General features: G+C 40.5%; 1 protein-coding gene across 1 annotated transcript in view; it reads right to left on the bottom strand.

Annotated features, from left to right (window-relative positions):
- Positions 1–23,329, bottom strand: part of arhgap18 (Rho GTPase activating protein 18) — a 123,255-nt gene that overhangs the window by 99,256 nt on the left and 670 nt on the right. The window lies entirely within an intron of this gene.

Raw genomic sequence — 23,329 nt, 5'->3', positions numbered from 1 at the left:
TGCAGAACACAATGGAGCAAAGTGAGGGAATTTACATTGGAATTGGGTTGTTTAAAGCCAATGAAAGAGCTGTACAGTATCATGGTGTGTGGCTATCTTAAGCCTCAACCTGCAGAAAGCAAACCGAACTTTAATGGTCATGAAATTGACTAATATGTAAATGTGGGAGAGACCAAGCAGATGCCTTCAGCATCTAATACAAAAATGGAGAAGCCACATGCAAGTTGTTCAACTGCATGTAAGGGGTGTTAATAATTCTGAAAAACAGTGTGAGAAGTCAGGAATGAATCAGGGTGACAGCTGCTACTTTTGCACTAGCAAGTGTCTGGAGAGAGCAGGTGGAATTTTACTGTGGCAAAATAACAATAGCCCAGGAATAAATACTCCCTTTGGGGAGTGGAGACAGAGGAAAAGGAGCATGTTGGAACAAGTGATTCCATAGGTTACTGTTATAACATACTTTGTAATCTCAGTTCACAGACAAATCCAATTTGGGCTGATGTTGGGAATTCTATCTCTCTCTGCTAGCTATTATAGCTTGGTCAGATTCAACACAACACACACAAGATGCTCGAGGAACTCAGCAGGCCAGGCAGCATCTATGGAACAAAGTACAGTCAGCATTTCAGGCCAAGACCCTTGGGCAAGATATCATTTCAACTGTGTTCTGAATGAACACAGATTGCCAGCAGAACCCGTGGAAATAAACTGACACTAAATTCATGATATTCATTAAATAAATTTGAACAGGCAATGAAAGACCAACTGTTCTCAATTTTTTCCTTCCATTGAGGTTATGGTCATGTCTCGGTAACAAAAAAGAAAGGACTCTCTGTCCTTTCAATACCTCCGCAACCGTTCATTAAGATAAGCATGAGAGAATGGACTACAGGGAAATAGGGGGCAGTCATTGTCACTTTCTGAGATGATGAAGTATGCCTGGACTTTTGTATTTCAGATAAATTGGTCAATTTCTCTCTTGCACATATACAGTAAACGAGCCTCCACGGCCCTTTGAGAAGAAAATGTCAAAAAGTTGCTACCACATGGTTGAAGAAAATCATTCTCATCTTTGTCCTGATTGATCCTACATCTTAATTTGAAATTCTGAGTCCTAGTTCTGGGCAGCTCAGCTAGGAAAAATCTCAACTATGTGTGCTCTAAATATATTTTCTTATTACTAAAGAGGCCATTCAACCTATGCAACACACACAAAATGCTGGAGGAACTCAGCAGGTCAGGCAGCGTCTATGGAAATGAATAGATAGTCGACGTTTCGGGACAAGACCCTTCTTCAGGACAGAAAAGGAAGGGGCAAGATGCCAAAATAAAAAAGGTGGGGGAGGGGAAAGAGGCTAGCTGGAAGGTGTTAGGCAAAACCAGGTAGGTGGGAAAGCAAGGGCTGGAGTAGAAGGAATCTGAAAGGACAGGAGAGTGGACTATAAGAGAAAGGAGAAATCGATATTCATGTCATCAGGTTGGAGGGCACTCAGACCTGCTGAAGGGTCTCAGCTTGAAACGTTGACCATACTCTTTTCCACAGATGCTACCTGGCCTACTAAGTTCCTCCAGCATTTTGTGTGTGTTGTTCGGAATACAAGGTGTTGCTCCTCCACCCTGAGGATGATCCTATCTTGGCACAAGAAGAGGACATGGACCGACACATCAGAATGGAAATGGGAATTAGAATTTAAATGTTTGCCACCAGGAAGTCCCGTTTATTGAGGATGATGCTCGCCACCTCCCAGACATCCCATCAACAGAATACCTTCTTCTGTCTCTGCAACCTTGTTTCTCACCCAGGACTATCGACTCTATCCTGATTTGAGGGGTTATTTTAAGGGAACTAATTTATCTACTAACAAATATACCTTTGGAATTTTGGAGGAAACCTGAGTAGGACAGGAGAGGGGAAAAAAAAATTCACAGCATCACAGCGGAGAATGTGGAAACTCGATACAGGGAGCACCACAAGTCAGAATTGAACAGCATCCAGTGGAGCTGAAAGGCACCTAGACCACGTACTGCACATCTGTTTGCCTTACTCTGCCAATTCCCATTCGAATTTTCTACATTTCAATGACAGCACCCCTCCAGTTTTAAAAAGCTTTGAGCCAGACCCAATCTACATAGTCTCTCTTTGTACAACATAACTACCATCTTATGAATTAATAGAACAAATCTTTATTGAATTCTCTGTATCATAATTACATCATGTGTATATTTAATATTTCAGTAGCACTTTATTAATATTGCAAATATATTGTTTAATTAAGCAATCTTGTTCATTTAAAGAATTCACTACAGATTATATGTAAAAGTACATGAATTGCATACCTCACAATGCTACCACGTAACAAAGTCGCTCCTTGTTTAAAGCAAAAACAAAGTGCACGACTCGTCTCCCAGCTTCCTTGTTTTCCTTTCAATTAGTTTTATGCGTTGGAGTTACAAAACACAACAGTAGCGGTGGGGTACTTTTAAAACGAACCCGAGACAACTACCTTCCTGTAGAAGCGCAGTGAGATGTTTGAGTTTTTTTTTTAAAAAAGGGGCGCAGTACATATTCTTCAGAAGGGATGTCATGATTGAGTTTTTTAAAAAGGCAGAAAATGGAAGAATTCACGGGTTTATAAACAGTGAGCACTGGGTGATAAAAAACATTAGAAAAAGAGCAACAAAGGCTGAGAAGGATGGATGCATTTGATCACACAGTAGATAACGAGATATTGTATACTGAACCGATTGTGCAGTATTTTAAAGCAAATGGAATAGCCAAGGGGAAACAAGTACAGGTTTCCCCCGCTATCTGAAGGTACAGCATTCCTATGAAACTGTTCGTGAGCTGGAATGTCGTAAAGTGAAGACGCAATTACCATTTGCTTATATGGGAAAGATTTGTGAGCGTGCCCAGACCCAAAAAATAACCTACAAAATCATGCCATGCTGAAGATGTTCTATAGGTCAGTTGTGGAGAGCGCCCTCTTCTTTGTGGTGGCGTGTTGGGGAGGAAGCATTAAGAAGAGGGACGCTTCACGTCTTAATAAGCTGGTAAGGAAGGCGGGCTCTGTCGTGGGCAAAGTACTGGAGAGTTTAACATCGGTAGCTGAGCGAAGGGCGCTGAGTAGGCTACGGTCAATTATGGAAAACTCTGAACATCCTCTACATAGCACCATCCAGAGACAGAGAAGCAGTTTCAGCGACAGGTTACTATCGATGCAATGCTCCTTAGACAGGATGAAGAGGTCAATACTCCCCAATGCCATTAGGCTTTACAATTCAACCGCCAGGACTTAAGAACTTTTTAAAAGCTATTATTAATGCTTTTTGAGATAGTGATTTAGATGCATATCATATTTTTTACTGAGTTAAGTATTGTATGTAATTAGTTTTGATACAACAAGTGTATGGGACATTGGAAAAAAAAGTTGAATTTCCCCATGGGGATGAATAAAGTATCTATCTATCTATCTATCTAAAATAACGGTAACATATAGTAAAAGCAGGAATGATATGATAAATACACAGCCTATATAAAGTAGAAATACTTCTCTACAATCATTGCAGCACTGTCTAGCGTAGCAAAAATCTCACTACGTAGTGGAAGCTGTCTATCTAGTAACCTTTAAGCTATGAAGCTGCCAAATCATACTGAACAACAAGTCATACCAAATAACACAAAAATACACAGCCTATATAAAGTAGAAATACTATATGTATATTTGTAGTTTCACTTACCGGAATCAGGAAGACAGCGAGCACACTGATGATGGTGTGTTAGGCTGAGTCGTCGGAGGTTGGGGTGCTCAGCAATTTTTTTTCCAATAAATTGCAGTTTCATCACAGTTAAACACTTGCTTATACGAATAACCACCTTCTGTAATTATTTTCTTCAGTTCTGCTGGGAACTTTTCAGCAGCTTCAGTATCAGCCGAAGCACTTTAAGCTATGAAGCCACCCTCGCCTTAGAAACCAATCAAACCACCCATGACTACCTTTAAATTCCACTTTTGTGACACTTTCATTACCATCGTCCAGTGCGTTCTGTTTCAGCTTATTAAAAAGGCTGGCTGATTTCTCCTTAAGTATAAGATAACTTAATGGAACACCACGCTTTGTACACCCATCAATCCACTCAAGCAATGGACTTTCCATTTTATCCATTATTGGATGCTGACTAAGACAGACCACTTTGCTACGAGAAGAACCAACAGAAACATCAGCAGCTTTCAAGATTCTTTCTCTCTGCATATAAATAGTGCAAATAGTTCAATGCATGGACAATGTCCTTACTTCGTTCACCACGATCGAAACGTTTAATTATGTCTAGTTTTACGCCGAGTTTAACACCCTTTCGAGCACTTTTCGGTTTTTCTGATACCTTAGAACTCATCTTGCTAACGGATGCACAAAATAACTCGAGATAAAGCACAGACGCTCAGAGGCACGTGTTTAAGCTATGGCGGCTAGAATGCAATCCCGAAGGAGGAGCTTGGCTGTTCGGGGTGCGCGCTGCCTTTTTTCGTAACAGTGAAAACACCTTCTGTTAGCGAAAACAGGTAACTAATGTAGGTCTTTCGAAACAGTGAGGTGTCGTAAAGCGAACACTCAAAAAACACGGGCCACCTGTATTTGTGCATTGGACTTAAAGGCATACAGTTTGCTTAGGAATTTGACTGCTCCAACCAAACCAGCCGAAATGTGCTTGGTTGATTTTTTTGTAAGTAATGCAGGAACATTTAGAACCAAAACCATTATTGATGCTCTACTCAACGTCAGTTAAGATGTTGTACTCAACACAAGGAAGATGAAAGAACTGATTGTGGATTTCAGAAAGGGGAAAACGAGGGAACACACACCAGTCCTCATAGAGGGATCAGAAGTGGAAAGAGTGAGCAATTTCATATTGCATAGTAAGGGACTTAAGGGTTAAGGGGAAAGACCATGTTGGAGGAGATGAGAACATGGCTAGATCAGCCATGATCTTATTGAATGGCAGAGCAGGCTTGATAGGCCAGATGGCTCCTACTTCTTATGCATTTATGTAAATTCTTGTGTGCCAATACCTCAGAGGATTTAACCTGGACCCAACATATTGAAGGCATGACAGCGGCTACATTTCATTAAGAATTTGAAGAGATTGGGTATGTCTCCTAAAACACTCAAAATTTTCTACAGATGTACCATGGGAAACTTTCTAACTGGCTGCATCGTTGTCTGGTATCAGGGGTGGGTTACTGTCCAGGCCTGAAGTAAGCTGCAGAGAGTTGTAAACTTAGTCATCTATATCATGAAGCGCACTAGCCTCTGTAGTATCCAGGACATCTTCGAGGAGCGATGCCTCAAAAAGGCAGCATCATCATTGAAGGCCCCCATCACTCAAGTCATGCCTTGTTCTCATTGCTACCATCAGGAAGGAGAGACAGAACCGTGAAGGCACACACTCAATGATTCAGGAACAGCTTTTTCCCCTCGGCCATCCAATTTCTGAATGGACACTGAACCCATGAATTCACAACTTTTTCTTAATGTCTATTTTTGCATTACTTATTTAACTATTTTCCCTATTATTATGTATTGCATTGTACTGCTACCGCAATGTTAACAATTTTCGTGGCATGTGCCAATGATGTTAATCCTGATTCTGATCCAATAGATCCCCCCTCAAACTATCTCAGATTTATCAAATCTGATTTCTTTTCATATATTCATCCTGACTCTGTCCAAACCAATTAAAACAAGATTTAGAAATAATGCTGATAGCTCACCAAAGTTCTCAAAGTACTTCACAATCATATTGTAATTCAAACCTACTTAGAAATTGTAATAATTCGAATCTTTCTTTTGACCTTTCTTCAAAATTTTGAATGTATACGTCATTCTTCTGCATACTCTGTCATTGTAGCTTAATAGTTTTTTTATTTAACTTTTCCCAACACACTTTTTTAAATTTCAACCCTAACCTCTCAATCTGCATTGTAGTGGATATAGTTTGATAATTCAACTTTAAGAGGAAGAACTAGGTAAACTGAAATTATAAATTAGAGTAACATTGTTCCTTAGAATCACCCTTGAACTGCTGGATAATCGATATAATTGTTCTCACTATATACAGTACTTCTAACTTATTCATGGAGATATATTAGTGTCACACCTGATACATACAGGCATCAGCAATGTAGGAAAATAAAAATGGCAATACAGTGCTAAATGATGACTGATACCTCAAACTGCTTGCAAATTCAAATCTAAATTGCCTATATTTTCCTTGAAACAAAATACTTTCACTGATGTGTATATCCACCAGCAGACTCGGAGGAGTAAGTAACAGTTATTTGCAATCTCCTGGAATTATTTGAAGAAATAACACGCAGGATAGACAAAGGAAAATTGGTTGATGTTGTGCACTTGGATTTTCAGAAGGCCTTTGACAAGGTGCCACATGAGGCTGCTTAGCAAGCTACGAGACCAAGAAAGATTCCAGCATGGATAAAGCAGTGGCAGGAGGCAAAGAGCGGGAATAAAGGGAGCCTTTTCTGGTTGGCTGCTAGTCTTGTGTTGTTCCACAGAGGTCAGTGTTGGGGCCGATTCCTTTTACATTATAAGTCAATAATTTGAATGATGGGATAAATGCCTTTGTTGGAAAGTTTGCACCCAATACAAAGATAGATGGAGGGGCAGGTAGTCTTGAAGAAGCAGAGAGGCTATAGAAAGACTGGCAAATTAGGAGAACGGGTAAAGAAGTGGCAGATAGAATATAGTGTCCGGAACTGCATGGCAGTGCATTTTGGTAGAAGGAATGAATGGAGAGAAGATACAAAAATCTGAGGTGCAAAGGGATTTGGAAGTTCTTGTGCAGGATTCCCTGAAGGTTAATTTGCAGGTCAGGTCTGTGGTGAGGATGGCAAATGTGATGTTAGCATTCCTTTGAACTCTGGCTTGCATGCTTCCAATCATACTTGGAGGAGGTTCGTGCAACTGACCCCGCTGTTAGGCACAGAATTCTCCTCTCGAGAGTCGCCCCAAAAGTTTATTCATTCTTCCAGTCAATAAAATTGATGCACCATCAATAACTCACTCTGAGACGTAAGAAGCGAGATATCGGCTTTTATTGACTGGAAGAATGAACAACACTACATCCTGGAGAAATGAGGCCGGACCCAGGCCTCAATCGCCTTTATACAGGGGTCTGTGGAAGGAGCCACAGGAGCAGTCCAGACAGATATATGTAGTTCACCACACAGGTCAGGTCTGTGGTGAGGATGGCAAATGTGATGTTAGCATTCATTTCAAGAGGACTAGAATATAAACACAGGGATGTAATGTTGAGAATTTATAGAGCACTGGTGAGGCCTGACTTGGGAGTACTGTCAGCAGTTTTGGGTCCCTTTATCTCAGAAAGGATGCACTGAAACTGGAGAGAGTTCAAATGAGGTTCACAAAAATTATTCCAGGATTGAATGGCTTGTCATATGAACAGTGTTTGATAGCTCAGGGCTGGTATTGACTGGAATTCAGAAGAATGAGGGGTAACCTCATTGAAATCTATTGAATGGTGAAATGCCTTGATTGAGTGGATGGGGACAGGATGTTTCTTATGGTGGTAAAGTCCAAGACCAGAGGACAGAGCTTCAGAATGGAGAGGCATCGTTTTCAACAGAGATAAGGAAGGATTTCTTTAGCCAGAGTGGTGACTCTGTGGAATTCATTGTCAAGGCAGCTGTGGAGGCCAAGTCTTCATGTACATTTAAGGCAGAGGTTGATAGATTCTTGACCGGTCAGGTCATGAAGGTATCCTGGTTTGCGGGGGGAGGTAGGAGGTTGGGGCTCAGAGGAAAAATGGATCGGCCAGGATGAAATGGCGGAGCAGACTCAATTCTGCTTCTTTATCTTATGGTTTATAGAATATGATCAATCAATATCATGCTACAGCCGTATTAACTAACACTGACATTTGTCATGAAATGTGTTGTTTTGCAGCAGTATAGCACAAGACAACTATAAATTACAAATTAATACAAACTGCAAACAAGTAACTTAACAACTGCAACATTTTTTCTTGCAGTTGTACAATCTCCATACAGATAAGTGGACATGCAGATGCGGAAATTATGGGCAGATTTCTTGGCTCATGGTCTGGGGTATGTCAGCATGTTCGTGCTTTGCCATTGGACTCAATGATGGATGATATTGAAAGATTCATAGAAACATAGAAAACCTACAGCACGATACAGGCCTTTCGGCCCACAAAGCTGTGCCGAACATGTCCTTACCTTGGAACTACCTAGGCTTACTCATAGCTCTTTATTTTTCTAAACCTCATGAAGCCATCCAGGAGTCTCTTAAAAGAACCTATCGTTTCCGCCTCCACCACCACCACCGGCAGCCCATTCCACGCACTCACCACTCTCTGCGTAAAAAACTTACCTCTGACATTTCTTCTGTACCTACTCCCTGGCACCTTAAAGCTATGCCCTCTCATGCTAGCCATTTCAACCCTGGGAAAAAGCCTCTGACTATCCACATGATCAATGCCTCTCATTATCTTGTACACCTCTATCAGGTCACCTCTCATCATCCGTCGCTCTAAGGAGAAAAGGCCGAGTTCACTCAACCTATTCTCATAAGGCATGCTCCCCAATCCAGGCAACATCCTTGTAAATCTCCTCTGTACCCTTTCTATGGTTTCCACATCCTTCCTATAGTGAGGCGACCAGAATTGAGCACAGTACTCCATGTGGGGTCTAACCAGGGTCCTATATAGCTTCAATATTACTTCTCGTCTCTTAAACTCAATCCCATGATTGATGAAGGCCAATGCACCATATGTCTTCTTAACCACAGAGTCAACCTGTGCAGCAGCTTTGAGTGTCCTATGGACTTGGACCCCAAGATCCCTCTGATCCTCCACACTGCCAAAAGTCTTAACATTAATACTATATTCTGCCATCTTATTTGACCTATCAAAATGAACCACCTCACGCTTATCTGGGTTGAACTCCATCTGCCACTTCTCAGCCCGTTGTAACCTCTGACAGCCCTCCACACTATCCACAACACCCCGAACCTTTGTGTCATCAGCAAACTTACTAACCCATCCCTCCATTCCTCATTTATAAAAATAATGAAGAGTAGGTTTCCCAGAACAGATTCCTGAGGCACTCCACTGGTCACCGGCCTCCATGCAGAATATAACCCTTCTACAACCACTTTTTGCGTTCTGTGGGCAAGCCAGTTCTGGATCCACAAAGCAATGTCCCCTTGGATCCCATGCCTCCTTACTTTCTCAATAAGCCTTGCATGGGGTACCTTATCAAATGCCCTGATGAAATCCATATACACTACATCTATGGCTCTGCCTTCATCAATGTGCTTAGTCACATCCTCAAAAAATTCAATCAGTCTCGTAAGGCATGACCTGCCTTTGACAAAACCATGCTGACTATTCCTAATCATATTATGCCTCTCCAAATGTTCATAAATCCTGCCTCTTAGGACCTTCTCCATCAACTTACCAACCACTTAAGTAAGACTCACTGGCCTATAATTTCCTGGGCTATCCCTACTCCCTCTCTTGAATAAGGGAACAACATCCGCAACCCTCCAATCCTCCAGAACCTCTCCCGTCCTCATTGATGATGCAAAGATCATTGCCAGAGGCTCAGCAATCTCCTCCCTCGCTTCCCACAATAGCCTGTGGTACATCCCATCCGGTTCCGGAGACTTATCCAACCTGATGCTTTCCAAAAGCTCCAGTGCATCTCCTTTCTTAATATCTACATTCTCAAGCTTTTCAGTCCACTGCAAGTCATCCCTACAATTGCCAAGATCCTTTGTCGTAGTGAATACTGAAGCAAAGTATTCATTAAGTACTTCCGTTATTTCCTCCGGTTCCATACACACTTTTCCATTGTCACACTTGATTGGTCCTATTCTCTCACATCTTATCCTCTTGCTCTTCACATACTTGTAGAATGCCTTGGGGTTTTCCTTAATCCTGGCTCATGGCCCCTTCTGGATCTCCTAATTTCATTCTTAAACTCCTTCCTGCTAGCCTAATAATCTTCTAGATTCCTATCATTACCTAGTTTTTTGAACCTTTTATAAGCTCTTCTTTTCTTCTCGACTAGATTTACAACAGCCTTTGTACACCACGGATCTTGTACCCTACCATCCTTTCCATGTCTCATTGGAACATACCTATTGGAATGTACCCCAGGCAAATATCCCCTGAACATTTGCCACATTTCTTCCGTACGTTTCCCTGAGAACATTTGTTTCCAATTTATACTTCCAATGTAATTCATTCAACAGGTGCTGTTTGTTAAATTCGAAGTACCTATATTCTGAAAGGCATGTGTCAAAGTCCCAAACGCTCATACAGTCGGCCCTCCTTATCCGCGAGGGATTGGTTCCAGGACCTCTCGCAAATACCAAAAAATGAGGATGCGCAAGTCCCTTACTCAACCTCTCTCAATATGGTGGACCTTAGGACACAGCGGAACCCCAGACCTTATTTAACCAGTCTCAAGGCGGTGGACATTAGGACCCGGCGGAGCTCTGAATCTGCAGTGTTTCTGTTCACAAAAATAATCATGATCACAATTGAAAATAAAGTTGAAATAATAAAGCGTTTGGAAAGAGGTGAAACGCCATTGGTCATTGGAAAAGTGTTAGGCTACATTCGGTCAATGATCGGAACAATTTTAATGGATAAAGTGAGAAAGGCCCTGCCCCGATGAAAGCTACAATTATTACTAAGCAACGCAATGGTTTAATTATTGGGTTTTGGGGTTTCGGGTTTTTGATCCTCCACATCAACCAGGCACAGATGGAGAACACACTCGGAAGTGGTCTGTCACTGGATTGATCTCGGGAACTTCCCGAGCCCGGCACTGAAACATACGTTCTTAAGTGTTTTATATGCATAGAAAGGTAAAATATATACTATATACTAAGATAAACGTTTGACTAACTGACGCTAAATAATACCAGATGTACCTGTTCTGACTTACATAGTAAGAGAGCTTCCGATTTTTTCAATTCGATTGACGGTAACCTACACACATCCTTCCGTATACTTTAAATCATCTCCAGATTACTTATAAAACCTAATACAATGTAAATGCCATGTAAACTAGTTGTTGTACTGCATTGTTCAGGGAATGATGACAAGAAAAAAAGAGTCTGTACATGCTCGAACGACAAGTGCTGGAAGAGCACTTCGGGGTTTTCTTGATTCGCGGTCGGTTGAATTCACGCATGCGGAACTCGCGGATAAGGAGGGCCAATTATATATACTTGGGTGGATAAAGGAAGCTCACCATTGAGTTGCTCTCAGGTTCAACTAATCTGGATCAATGGGCAGTGATGCTCCCTTTCATTCGAACTACCCAGAACTATGAGCTGTCTCACATAACTTCCAGAGACAAACTATGACAATGGCAGGAATTAACTTTTTCATGCATCTGAAGTTGAGACGTTATTTATGTTGCAATTATAAATGTAGTCAATATATAATGTACTTGTTGTTCTACCCCCAGGGCTATTTTCAACTTAGAAAATAATAGATGATCTGTTAGTAATTTAAATCACTCTCAATCATAAATACTGCCACACATTTCCATTAAGATGGCATCTGAGGGGAAAAAAGCTCAGTATAAGCATGCAAATACATTAGAATAAAAACGATAAAAGGGACTATGGCTGTGACCATTATTTATGGTCATGCAAATGATCATCCATTTCTATTTTTAATGTATTTTATTACTGTATATACATTAAGGTGATTTGCTGGAATATTCAGCTGAAAATCAGTTGCCAATATTTCCGTCTTTGTTCAATACCACATTTCCCTGACTAAAGCTTCCAACAGGAGTTTGTGTATGACAAGAAACACACCCTTCCCAGCACACAGTTTCTAGATATTTAACATTATCTAACGGGCACATGAATATTTCTCAAATTCCATAACTAAGGTATAGCAAGCTTAAAATCACTTTTAATTATTCAGGTATAATATAGCTTGCTTTTGAAGTACATTCGCACTCTATTAATAACAAAGCATTGTTCTCTAAGCATGGACTTTACGCAATCAATTCGATAATTACCATGCTATTCCACAAAGATAACTGTGAAGCCCATCATAATTTGTGCAGCAGGACAGTAAAACAGTGTTAATATTAAACTTTGAAATACAATTATTTTTTTCCACATTTAAAACAAATATAAAATGAGAAGAATGCATTTGTATAACATTTTGTATTTGTGAAATACAAAAGGGAGTACATTTGGTATGGCAAAAAACAAAAAGATCATATCGAGTACATTTTCTTCTATAATCAATTATTCAGTTGCATTACTGTTTATAAATTATAACTGGTTCCATCATAAAAATATCTGTCCACGTCACCTGTTGTACGTTGCATCTTAATGAACAGCATCGTCATTACCATGAATTATTTGGATTGCATTATAAAATAATAAAACTGTCTTCAATTGATTAATTCTGCAAAGCTTCCTGTCCTGATGTAGTACGTGCACTGAAATGAATTTAAATACTTTTCTATTAGACACTTCCTCACCAACACCCCCCCCCCCCCCACTCTCTCATCTCAATGTTTGAACTTGTTGGGAGCGATCACAACCCTTAGATGGTTGATAGGCAGATATGCCAGCTGCCTGAACAGGCTGAAAGAGCACTCAGGAAACTGCAGACTTGCTGCATTTCACCAGTTCTGAGCAGCACTTGATCAAGAAACTTCTTCTTACAAAAACCTGCTCGTTACAAACAGCTGCTTCATCCATACAAGCAGAGGCCCCTTCAAAAAAAAAGACAATGTCTAGAAATGCAAGTTTTAGCAATGCAGTCTGACTAGAGTCTTAGACCCTGACAGTAAAACAGTGGAATGCAGCACTGCAGCTAAAACAGACGTAATGAATTTTCACAGTTCTTTGTGGTGTATGGTAAGACCAAAAGGAGCAGAATCAGCCATGGACGGACATGTCAGCATGGGAAAGGGAAGTGGAACTGAAATGGGTAGCCTACAGAAGATCTTGGCTATTGTGGCAGATGGGGCAAATGTGCTTGATGAATCTGCACTGGACCTCACTGATGGGCACACCGGAGGCTGCACTGGATACAATCAATGACACTAACAGACTCACAGGTGAAGCACTGCCTCAACAAAAAGGATCGTTTGGTGCTCAGTTTCTTCTTGCAAGACAAAAGCAGTGTGCATTGTACACCAATCTCCCATCACCAGCCCAGAAACTGTGATTATTCTACAGGAAATAGATGTCCTAGTGCTAAGTAATCAGCAGAATGTTTAACCAAAATCGTTTAATGAGATTCACCAGGAAATTGCTATTCTACTTAATCTTTTTTAAAAAATCACAAATATCTAAACACAAGAGATTTTGCAAGTGCTGCGGTAACTCAGCAGGTCAGGCAGGCAACATTTCAGAAGGGAAATAAGCAGTCAACGTTTTTGGTCAAGAACCTTCACCAGGACTGGAAAGGAAGCCAGACAAGAAGGTGGAGAGTACAAGCTGCCAAGTGATAGGTGAAGACAGGTGAGGGAGGCAGGGACGAAGGAAGAAACTGGGAAGCGATAGGTGGAGGAGGTAAAGGGCTAAAGAAGGAATCTGATAGGAAAAGTTTAAAGTTCAAAGTAAATTTTATTATCAGAATACACACGTCACCACATTCAACCCTGAGATTGTTTTTTCTGCAGACCTGCTTAGCAAATCTATAGAACAGTAGCTGTAAAAAGATCAATGGACAACCGGTGTAAATGCAGATATAAATAAATAGCAATAAATATGAGAATGAAGTAACAAGATAAAAGAGTCCTTAAATGAGTGTAGTTATCCTCTTTTGTGCAAGAAGGTTGTAAATCTAGTCAGCTCCATCTTGGGCACTAGCCTACAAAGTACCCAGGACATCTTTAGGGAGCGGTGTCTCAGAAAGGCAGCATCCATTATTAAAGACCTCCAGCACCCAGGGCATGATCTTTTCTCACTGCAACCGTCAGATAGGAGGTACAGAAGCCTGAAGGCACACACTCAGTGATTCAGGAACAGCTTCTTTCCCTCTGCCATCCGATTCCTGAATGGACTTCGAAACTTTGGACACTACCACACTTTTTTAATATACAGTATTTCTGTTTTTGCACATTTTTAATCATCTATTCTATATATGTAATTGATTTACTTGTTTGTTTATTATTATGTTTTATTTTATGTATTTTTCTCTCTCTCTACTAGATTATATATTGCATTGAACTGCTGCTGCTAAATTAACAAATTTCATGTCATTTGCCGGTGATAATAAACCTGATTCTGATTCTAAATTTACATTGGTAGCACATCCCAATTAGCAGAACTCTTTGAATATTCAAACATGGTGTCTACAAAATGCAGACACCCCAATTATAACCCTTTTGTCACAGTGTTGAGTGATGAGTCCAAGATATACAAACAACCAGAAGGTTAAGTGACAAAACAGAACCATTCTGAACCGTGCATTAATTGACAGGGACGCATCTTTAACAATGTGCTAATGTGCAGGAATATTCATTTACAAACAAGAGAATCTGCGCTACAAACAAGAGAATCTGCGCAACACACACACAAAATGCTGAAGGAACTCAGCAGGCCAGACACCATCTAGGGAAAGGGTACAGTCGACGTTTCGGGCCAAAACCCTTCTGTAGGACTGGAGAAAAAAGTTCTGCTGTTTTTAACACTGCAAAAGGTGGAGTGTATAGGTTAGAAGTGGATTTTATTGTGAAGTTTTCATGTTTTTTGTGGTTTTGTCATTTAGTTATTTATTATGCCATTCTAACATCACAAAAAAGTCTGTCTTGAAAATGAAAGCTACTTGTCAGTGGGTTTTATATGAACTGGTGATCCAAGTTGCCCTATTCCATGGAGCCTAGTCTGTGGCAAACAATTTACAAATGCAGCAATGGCTCCATCAAAATTGAAAAGACACTTTACGACAAATCACTGTCATTTGACATGTAAAAGTGCTGATTATTTTAAACAGCTATTGGAAAATCAAAACAGACAGAGATAGGTCCTTGATTAGCCAGGGCATCAAAGGGTATGGGGTGAAGGCAGGGGAGTGGGGATGACTGGAAGAATTGGATCAGCCCATGATTGAATGGTGGAATAGTCTCAATGGGCCAAATGGCTTACTTCTGCTCCTATATTTTATGGTCTTATGGTCTAAAGAATGGAATACAAGGGGACATTGCTTTGTGGATCCAGAACTGGCTTGCTCACAGAAGGCAAAGAGGGTTTTAGATGGGTCATATTCTGCATGGAAGTCGGAGACCAGTGCACTAGACCTCAGGGATCTATTCTGGGACCCTTACTCTTCGTGATTGTTATAAATGACCTGGATGAGCAAGTGGAGGGATGGGTTAGTAAGTTTGCTGATGACACAAAGGTTGGGGGTGTTGTGGATAGTGTGGAGGGCTGTCAGAGGTTATAGCGGGACATTGATAAGACACAAAACCGGACGGAGAACTGGCAGATGAAGTGTGAAGTGGTTCATTTTGGTAGGTCAAATATGATGATAGAATATAGTATTAATGACTCTTAGCAGTGTGGAGGATCAGAGGGATCCTGGGGTCCGAGTCCATAGGACGCTCAAAGCAGCTGCGCAGGTTGACTCTGTGGTTAAGAAGACGTACGGTGTATTGGCCTTCATCAATCGTGAAATTGAATTCATGTGCCGAGAGGTAATGTTGCAGCTATATAGGACCCTGGTCAGACCCCACTTGGAGTACTGTGCTTGGTTCTGGTCGCCTCACTACAGGAAGGATGTGGAAATTATAGAAAGGGTGCAGAGGAGATTTACAAGGATGTTGCCTGGATTGGGGAGCATGCCTTATGAAAACAGGTTGAGTGAACAGATTTCTCCTTGGAGCGTCGGAGGATGAGAGGTGTATAAGATGATGAGAGGCATTGATCGTGTGGATAGTCAGAGGCTTTTTCCCAGGGCTGAAATGGCTGCCACAAGAGGGCACAGGTTTAAGGTGCTTTGGAGTAGGTACAGAGGAGATGTCAGGGTTAAGTTTTTTGCACAGAGAATGGTGAATGCATGGAATGGGCTGCCGGCAACTGTGGTGGAGGCGGGTACGATAGGGTCTTTTAAGAAACTTTTGGATAGGTAAATGGAGCTTTGAAAAATAGAGGGCTATGGGTAACCCTAGTAATTTCTAAGGTAGGGACATGTTCGGCACAACTTTGTGGGGTGAAGGCCTGTATTGTGCTGTAGGTTTTTTATGTGCAAATGGTGATATAACCATATGACAATTACAGCACGGAAACAGGCCATCCCGGCCCTTCTAGTCCTGGCCGAACGCTTACTCTCACCTGGTCCCACCGACCTGCACTCAGCCCATAACCCTCCATTCCTTTCCTGTCCATATACCTATCCAGTTTTACTTTAAATGACAATATCGAACCTGCTTCTACCATTTCTACTGGAAGCTCGTTCCACACAGCTACCACTCTCTGAGTAAAGAAACTCCTTCTCGAGTTACCCCTAAACTTTTGCCCCCTAACTCTCAACTCATGTTGTCTTGTTTGAATCTCCCCTACTCGCAATGGGAAAAGCCTATCCACGTTAACTCTATCTATCCTCCTCATAGAATGACCTAACTTGTTCAACCTTTCTTTGTAACTTAGATGCTGAAACCCAGGTAACATTCTAGTAAATCTCCTCTGTACTCCCTCTATTGACATCTTTCCTATAATTCAGTGACCAGAACTGTACACAATACTCCAAATTTGGCCTCACCAATGCCTTGTACAATTTTAACAATTTTATGTTATGTTTCTATGTTTTGTTAATAGTTACAGTAAAAAGTCTCAGGAAGCAAGTTATTTAGTAGCAGAAGTTATTACCAAGAAAAGGAAAAGTCACACAGTTGGTGATGGCAGCACCAACTACAGGTGGCAGCACGTAAAATTGTGGTAAGTAACATGTGAGGACAAGATGCTATACAAGAAATTGAAACTGTTTCACTCTCAAGCAGTACAATATGTTGACGTGTTGATGACATGTCACATGATGTTGAAGGGGTTTTGTGTGATAAACTGAAAAACAGCTTCTCAATCCAGGTTGATGAGTCAACAGATTTCACCAACAAGTGTCACGTTGGGGTATTTGTAAGATTTGTAAATGATGGTGAAAACTGTTTCTGTTGTAAAGAGCTGCCCAAAACAAGCAAAGGCCAAGATATATTTAATGCTTTGTCTTCATATCTGGAAACAAAAGGTTTGTCTTGGAGGGACCGTGTCAGCATCTGTACTGATGGCGTCCCATCAAAGGTTGGTTCCATTTCGTTTCTCTTGTTAAAATAAATTCTGACATTGTCACAAAACACTGCTTCAACATTGTGGATAAATTTTCATGTTGTAAATAGCATTAATTGAAATCAATTTAAAACCTTTATTAAAATTAAATCTACTGAGCCTACCTTTAGAAAAATTAAGTCCTCTTTTGGCTTAAGCCAGTTATTTAACAGAACTTTTAACGTTTGCTTTGTGAGTTTTTAAAATTTATAGAAACATAGAAAACTCACAGCACAATACAGGCCCTTCAACCCACAATGCTTATGAAAGGGAAAGAAAGAGACTAATTTCAAGAAAGGTAAGCTAAGCTTAATTACCTCCCCCCCCCCCCCCCAAGAGAGGATGGCTAAAAATTCATTCTCTACTCTAAAGTCATTGACAATTATTTTTGTATTATCATATCTACAACTTACTGATCATATTAATGTAACATGAGCTGTAGATATAATATTTTTTACGCAGGGATTCCCTGAGACCTGAAAATTATTTCAAGGGTTCCATCCGGGCTAACACATTGAGAAAGGCCGCGTTAGAATCTGTCCCCAGTGTTAATTAATTACCCAGCAAAATTATTTGGAAAATAGAGTCAAACATGGAAATCTGCCATTCAGATAGACAAGAATAGCATTTGCATAAGCAGTTCAAGCTAGATTTTAGAATCGAACCAGAACTGCTCCCAGAACATTTTGGTTTCCAATCTAGCAAGGGGAAAAACTGTGACATTATTCTGCGCCTCTCAAGATTTACATTGGGAGGAAAAGATCAAGTCATTTATTCATTTGTTTCAATCTGTTTTTAGATTTTATCATTGTTTGTTAAATGTCATTATCCTTTAAATCTTTTCAGTCACAAAAACTCAATGACATTGTAGTGGGGAATATGCTTCTCTAATCCTTTACGAGTCAGGCCAAGCAAAGGATTGGAGGCGCTCTTCTTCTGAATAAAGATGCCAACCTGGAAGTTTGGAGTAAAGTCACTGACGATTTTTAAAACTATTTCTCTGTGCATTACTATCATTACAATTATTTTAATTTTTCTGTTACCTTACATTTATATTTTCAATTATAATATAAATATTAACAACACACACAAAATGCCGGTGGAACGCAGCAGGCCAGGCAGCATCTATACATATTAACAGTTCTTTTGCACTAAAACCCGGTACACAAAGCACAGCTAAACCCCCTACAGCCATGCTTTGTTTACTGTCAGGAAGGTGTCTGTGTGCTGGACTGTACCTGTCTATGCCACCTCTAGTGCAGAATGTCAGTTCGATTGGACACCTGTATTTCAACCAGGTGAATGTGCACAGATGAAGATTGTGTATTGTGCATTGGCATTCTGCTGAATGTAGCTCCATTTAGCCTTGCATGTGGGGGAGGGGGCAAAGTCGCTAACCAACAGAAAGGCTGGTGGTTAAGATGAATCAATATGAATCAATGGAAGCTAAATGGAATTCAAATGAAAGTAAAAGATAGATAGATGATTTTGGCAAGAACCTTCATTCTGTCTGCTCTAAAAGCCACGATATCCCCGTGACCAGCCATTTTAATTCCATTTCCTAAACTGACCAGCTGTGACCAGCAGCATTTCCTGGCAAGTTGAGACCAGACACAGATTACAGGAACATCTCATATTCCAAACTGGCAGTCTCCAACCTGACAGCATCAATATTAATTTCTCTAACCGCCAGTAACTGTTATCCTCTGTTCCCCATGTTTTCCTTATCCCCATGGCCCCTGTACATATTCATTGCCCTCATGACCTCCTTCATCCAGCTAGTTCCTCATTTCCTTCCTTTAATTCCATGGACCTCCTATCAGATTCCATCTTCTTAAGCCCTTTGCCTCTTCCACCACCTCCCTGTTTCTCACAATATTCCCACTACCGCCTCCTCCCGTTTTCCTCACTCACCTGGGCTCACCCATCAGCTGCCAATCTGTGTTGATCCCCTGCCTCATTCTTTTATTCTGGCTGCTGCCCCCTTCCTTCCTCCAGCCCAGATGAAGGGTCTCAGCCAGAAATGTTGACTGTTCATTTACCTCCCCCCACCCAAAGATGCTGCCTGACCTGCTGAGTACCACCAACTTTTTTGTGTGTATTGCTTTAAATAAATGGGTACTGAATGGTTGCCATGGAGATGCTGGAGCTTAGAGGTCCACTTCTGCATTGTACATCTCTAATGTAAAATAAATTATCAAAAGTTTTCATGTAAAAAACCACTGAAAGAGTTAAAGGGTCAGACCATGCAGGAAATGAGTCTAATTGTAGCACATTAAGCAATAGAGATTGTAAGCAAATTATGCTGGAAATGGGAATGCAGGTTTTTGGAGAAGACTAAAGCATTAAATTCTTAAAACAATACAGGCAATGAAGATAAATCAAGAAAACCAGAAGCTCATGTATCCTTGAATGTTGAAAAAAATTAGGAGCTTTGTCCCCAATTTCATTTTATTGCAACAGAAAAATAGATCAATTTTTATAAACATTTCTACAGAGCAACAAAGAAGTCTTGATGGCTTGAGTGCACAAACTATAATGTAGGACCAGAGAATAATTAATAGTCAAGAAAACAGTGAAGGATAATGCGACGTGTTGTCAGTGAACAGGTTGCATATTCAAGGCCTTGAATATGTGACCTACTACACCTTTCAGCAAAAATTCAATAAAAACACAATGAAATTATTCTAAGGCATTAGAGCAAAGGAGAACACAGCAAAGCTGTAGTCTGTTTTATATTCTGCCCAATTTCCTTCAAGACTGATGTCAAAATAATAATTGTGAGATGCAAAGAGGATCACCAATTTTCTATTACACATTTTATGCAACCACTCAAGACCAATTTTGCCTGTATTAAGTCACAATCTATTATAATGACAATAAGCTCTGCTTTGACCTCATTTCCATAAAGATACTTAATGTAGACAGCAGCAGTAAGGGTCACCAATTCCTCTTTCCAAGTGGGCTATGGCTGCGAACTAACTTTCAGGGACTCTGCTGTTCATGCTGTGTATTATTGGTTTACTTTTTTTTAATAGTTTGCACAATTTGTTCTTTTTTCGCACTTTGGGATTTTTGACAGCGTTTGTTGCATGGGGGAGGGGGGGGGGTTCCGCGGATTCTATTTTATTTCTTTGTTTGGGGCTGCCTGCACCAGAAAATGAATCTCAAGGTTGTTTATGGTGCACAGGTGTTGATAAAAAATGTACCCTGAAATTTAAACCTTGAGAAAGTGACAGTGTGCTTCCTTTTGCTTGAGGCATTCATTTTGGATTTTCCGCAGTGACCATGAAGGGTCGGCAATTGATGTAGGATGAGTTGCAACTTAGAAATAACAATCTGCTCTTCATATAGTTTATCTCAGGCACAATTTGGAAAGAAGTACGATATATTTCTAAGGGTACTGGAAAAACAGCATTCATCAACACAGTTCTCTGTGAAAATGAGTGTGGGTTGGGTGGATGGGAAGTTAATTAACTTCTATTATTAAAAATATAATTGCAGAAAATTTGTGCCAATTTATATTCTGCTGAATTATCAATTGACAGATGATTTCCAATTAGAGTGTTACCATCGGCAGAACTCATCTATTTTGTAAACTTTAAAGATCACAAGAAAGCAAACATTGGCTATACCAAATTACAAAACAAGTACACTGGACTATAACAGAATTCTGCATTAAATTTTACCAAACATCAGCAACAGCTCACAACATTTTGCTATCTCCTGTTGTTACTCTCTCATTCCTAACACTAGTCCCAACCAGATGTCATTGGTAATTCACAATTTCAGAGATCACTTTGCTGCACAACAGTTCAATTCATTACAGAAGCAATTAAAAACAATATCCATTAAAGAATAGATAATGTGGTGGCGTGGAGATATGTCCCTACCAAAGGAGGTGTAAAGCATTCCTTCCTTCTGCACTGGTCACCCTTAGGTAAGATGTAGCACCAGCTTAGCACCCCCCACCCTCTCCACCCCCCCCCCCCAATCAGGGTCACACAAAGCCATGGGAGCAGGTGGTAGATGGTCATATGAACAGTTGGTACATTTCACAAGACCTGGTTATGTAACCACTGATACAAGGCCATCTTTGAAGAGCATTGATAATGGCTGGGGTCACCTGTGTTTTAAAGACACTGCCCAGAAGAAGGCAATGGCAAACCACTTTTGTAGAAAAATTTGCCAAGGACAATCATGGTCATGGAAAGATCATGATTGCCCATATCATATGACACGGCACATAACAAACAAACAAATGTATACTTACTCTGACTTTAAAAATAAAGTATCAGGTAATCATTCCAGATTTTCATCCTATGTTGCTGAACAAATGATATGGACCTGCTCTTCAACTATAAAGACTGAGGTATATTGTATATGAAACATTGGTTAAAATCTCACCTGTATTCAAAGTTTATTTGAATAAGATCCTGAAAGTAAATTTTCCGGGGAACTATGTTTGTCATCAACTTCAAATTCTTCAGTGTTATAACTTCAGAGGATCTGTATTGGGACCAGCACACAAGTGCCCATTACGAAGAAAGCACAACAGCACCTCTACTTCCTTACAAGTTTGAGAAGATTCAACATATTATCTAAAGTTTTGACAAACTTCAATAGATGTATGGTGAACAGTATACTGGTTGCAAGGTGACCTGGTATAGAAATATCAATGCCCTTGAACAGCAAACCCCACAAAAAGTAGTGGATACGGCCCAGTCCATCACAGGTAAAGCCCACCCCACCATTAAGGACATCTACAAGGCGTGCTATCACAGGAAAGCAGCATCCATCATCAAGGACGCCCACCATTCGGGCCATGCTCTTTTCTTGCTGCTGCCATCAGGAAGGTAGTACAGGAGTCTCAGGAGCCAGAACAGTTAGATGCAGGTACAGTTATTACCCTTCAACCATCAGGCGCTTGGAAGCAGAGATAATATCTTCACACTCATCCCTTCATGGACCTACTCCCACAACCTATAGACTCACTTTCAATAACTCTTCACCTCATTTTTTTTATATTTATTATCTATTTGTTATTTCTGTTTTCCTCTCTTTCTTCTTGTATTTGCAGTTTGTGGGTTTTTTTTTTGCACATTGGTTGTTGTCTGTCCTGTTGAGTGATTCTATTGTTTCTTGGAATTATTGTGATTGTCAGCAAGAAAATGAATCTCAGGGTTTTATTCAGTGAAATATATGTACTTTGAACTTAAATAAAATTTACTTTGAACTGATCCTATTTTACTGAAGGGAGTGGAACAAGAATACACAAGGTCATGTCAGGCAATGGTCAGTCCCCAATATCCACGCTTCTCTTGGTAATCAGTCCAGATGTTTCAGATCATAAGACATAGGAGCAGAATTCGGCCACTCGGCCCATCAAATCTGCTGCACCATTCCATTATGACTGATTTATTTTCCCTCTTAACCAACCCCATTCTTCTGCCTTTTTCCTGTAGCCTTTAAAGCTCTGACTAATCAGGAACCTATCAACCAACGCTTTAAATCTACTCAATGTATTAGCCTGCACGGCATTGAATTCCACGGAACTCAGCAAATGGGAAAAAAAGTACAATCGACGTTTCGGGCCGAGATCCTTAGATTCATCGCCTTTTCTTTAAAGAAATTCCTCATCTCTGCTCTGAAGGGCTGTCTTTCTATCCTGGGGCCGTGGCCGCTGGTGCAAGAGACATCCTCTCCACATCCACCTCTATCTAGGCTTTTCAACGAGATTACCCCAACCCAACCCTCACTCTTCTAAACTCCAGCGAGTACAGGCCGAAACCATCAAAGGCTCTTAGTACAGTAACCCTTTCATTCCCGGGATCATTCGCGAAGGTTACGTTAGCTTACAAGATAGGTGCAGGATACAAACAGCAGGCTTAACAGTTATAATTATCTGTCTGGAATAGTATATTAATCAATCTAAATTTTGAAACTGGATTTTCTA

The sequence above is a fragment of the Hemitrygon akajei genome, chromosome 9 (genome assembly GCF_048418815.1).
Source record: "Hemitrygon akajei chromosome 9, sHemAka1.3, whole genome shotgun sequence".
In the NCBI taxonomy this organism is placed as follows: Eukaryota; Metazoa; Chordata; class Chondrichthyes; order Myliobatiformes; family Dasyatidae; genus Hemitrygon; species Hemitrygon akajei.
Note: the sequence above shows the minus strand (reverse complement) of the source record. Positions and strands in the feature narration are given on the sequence as shown.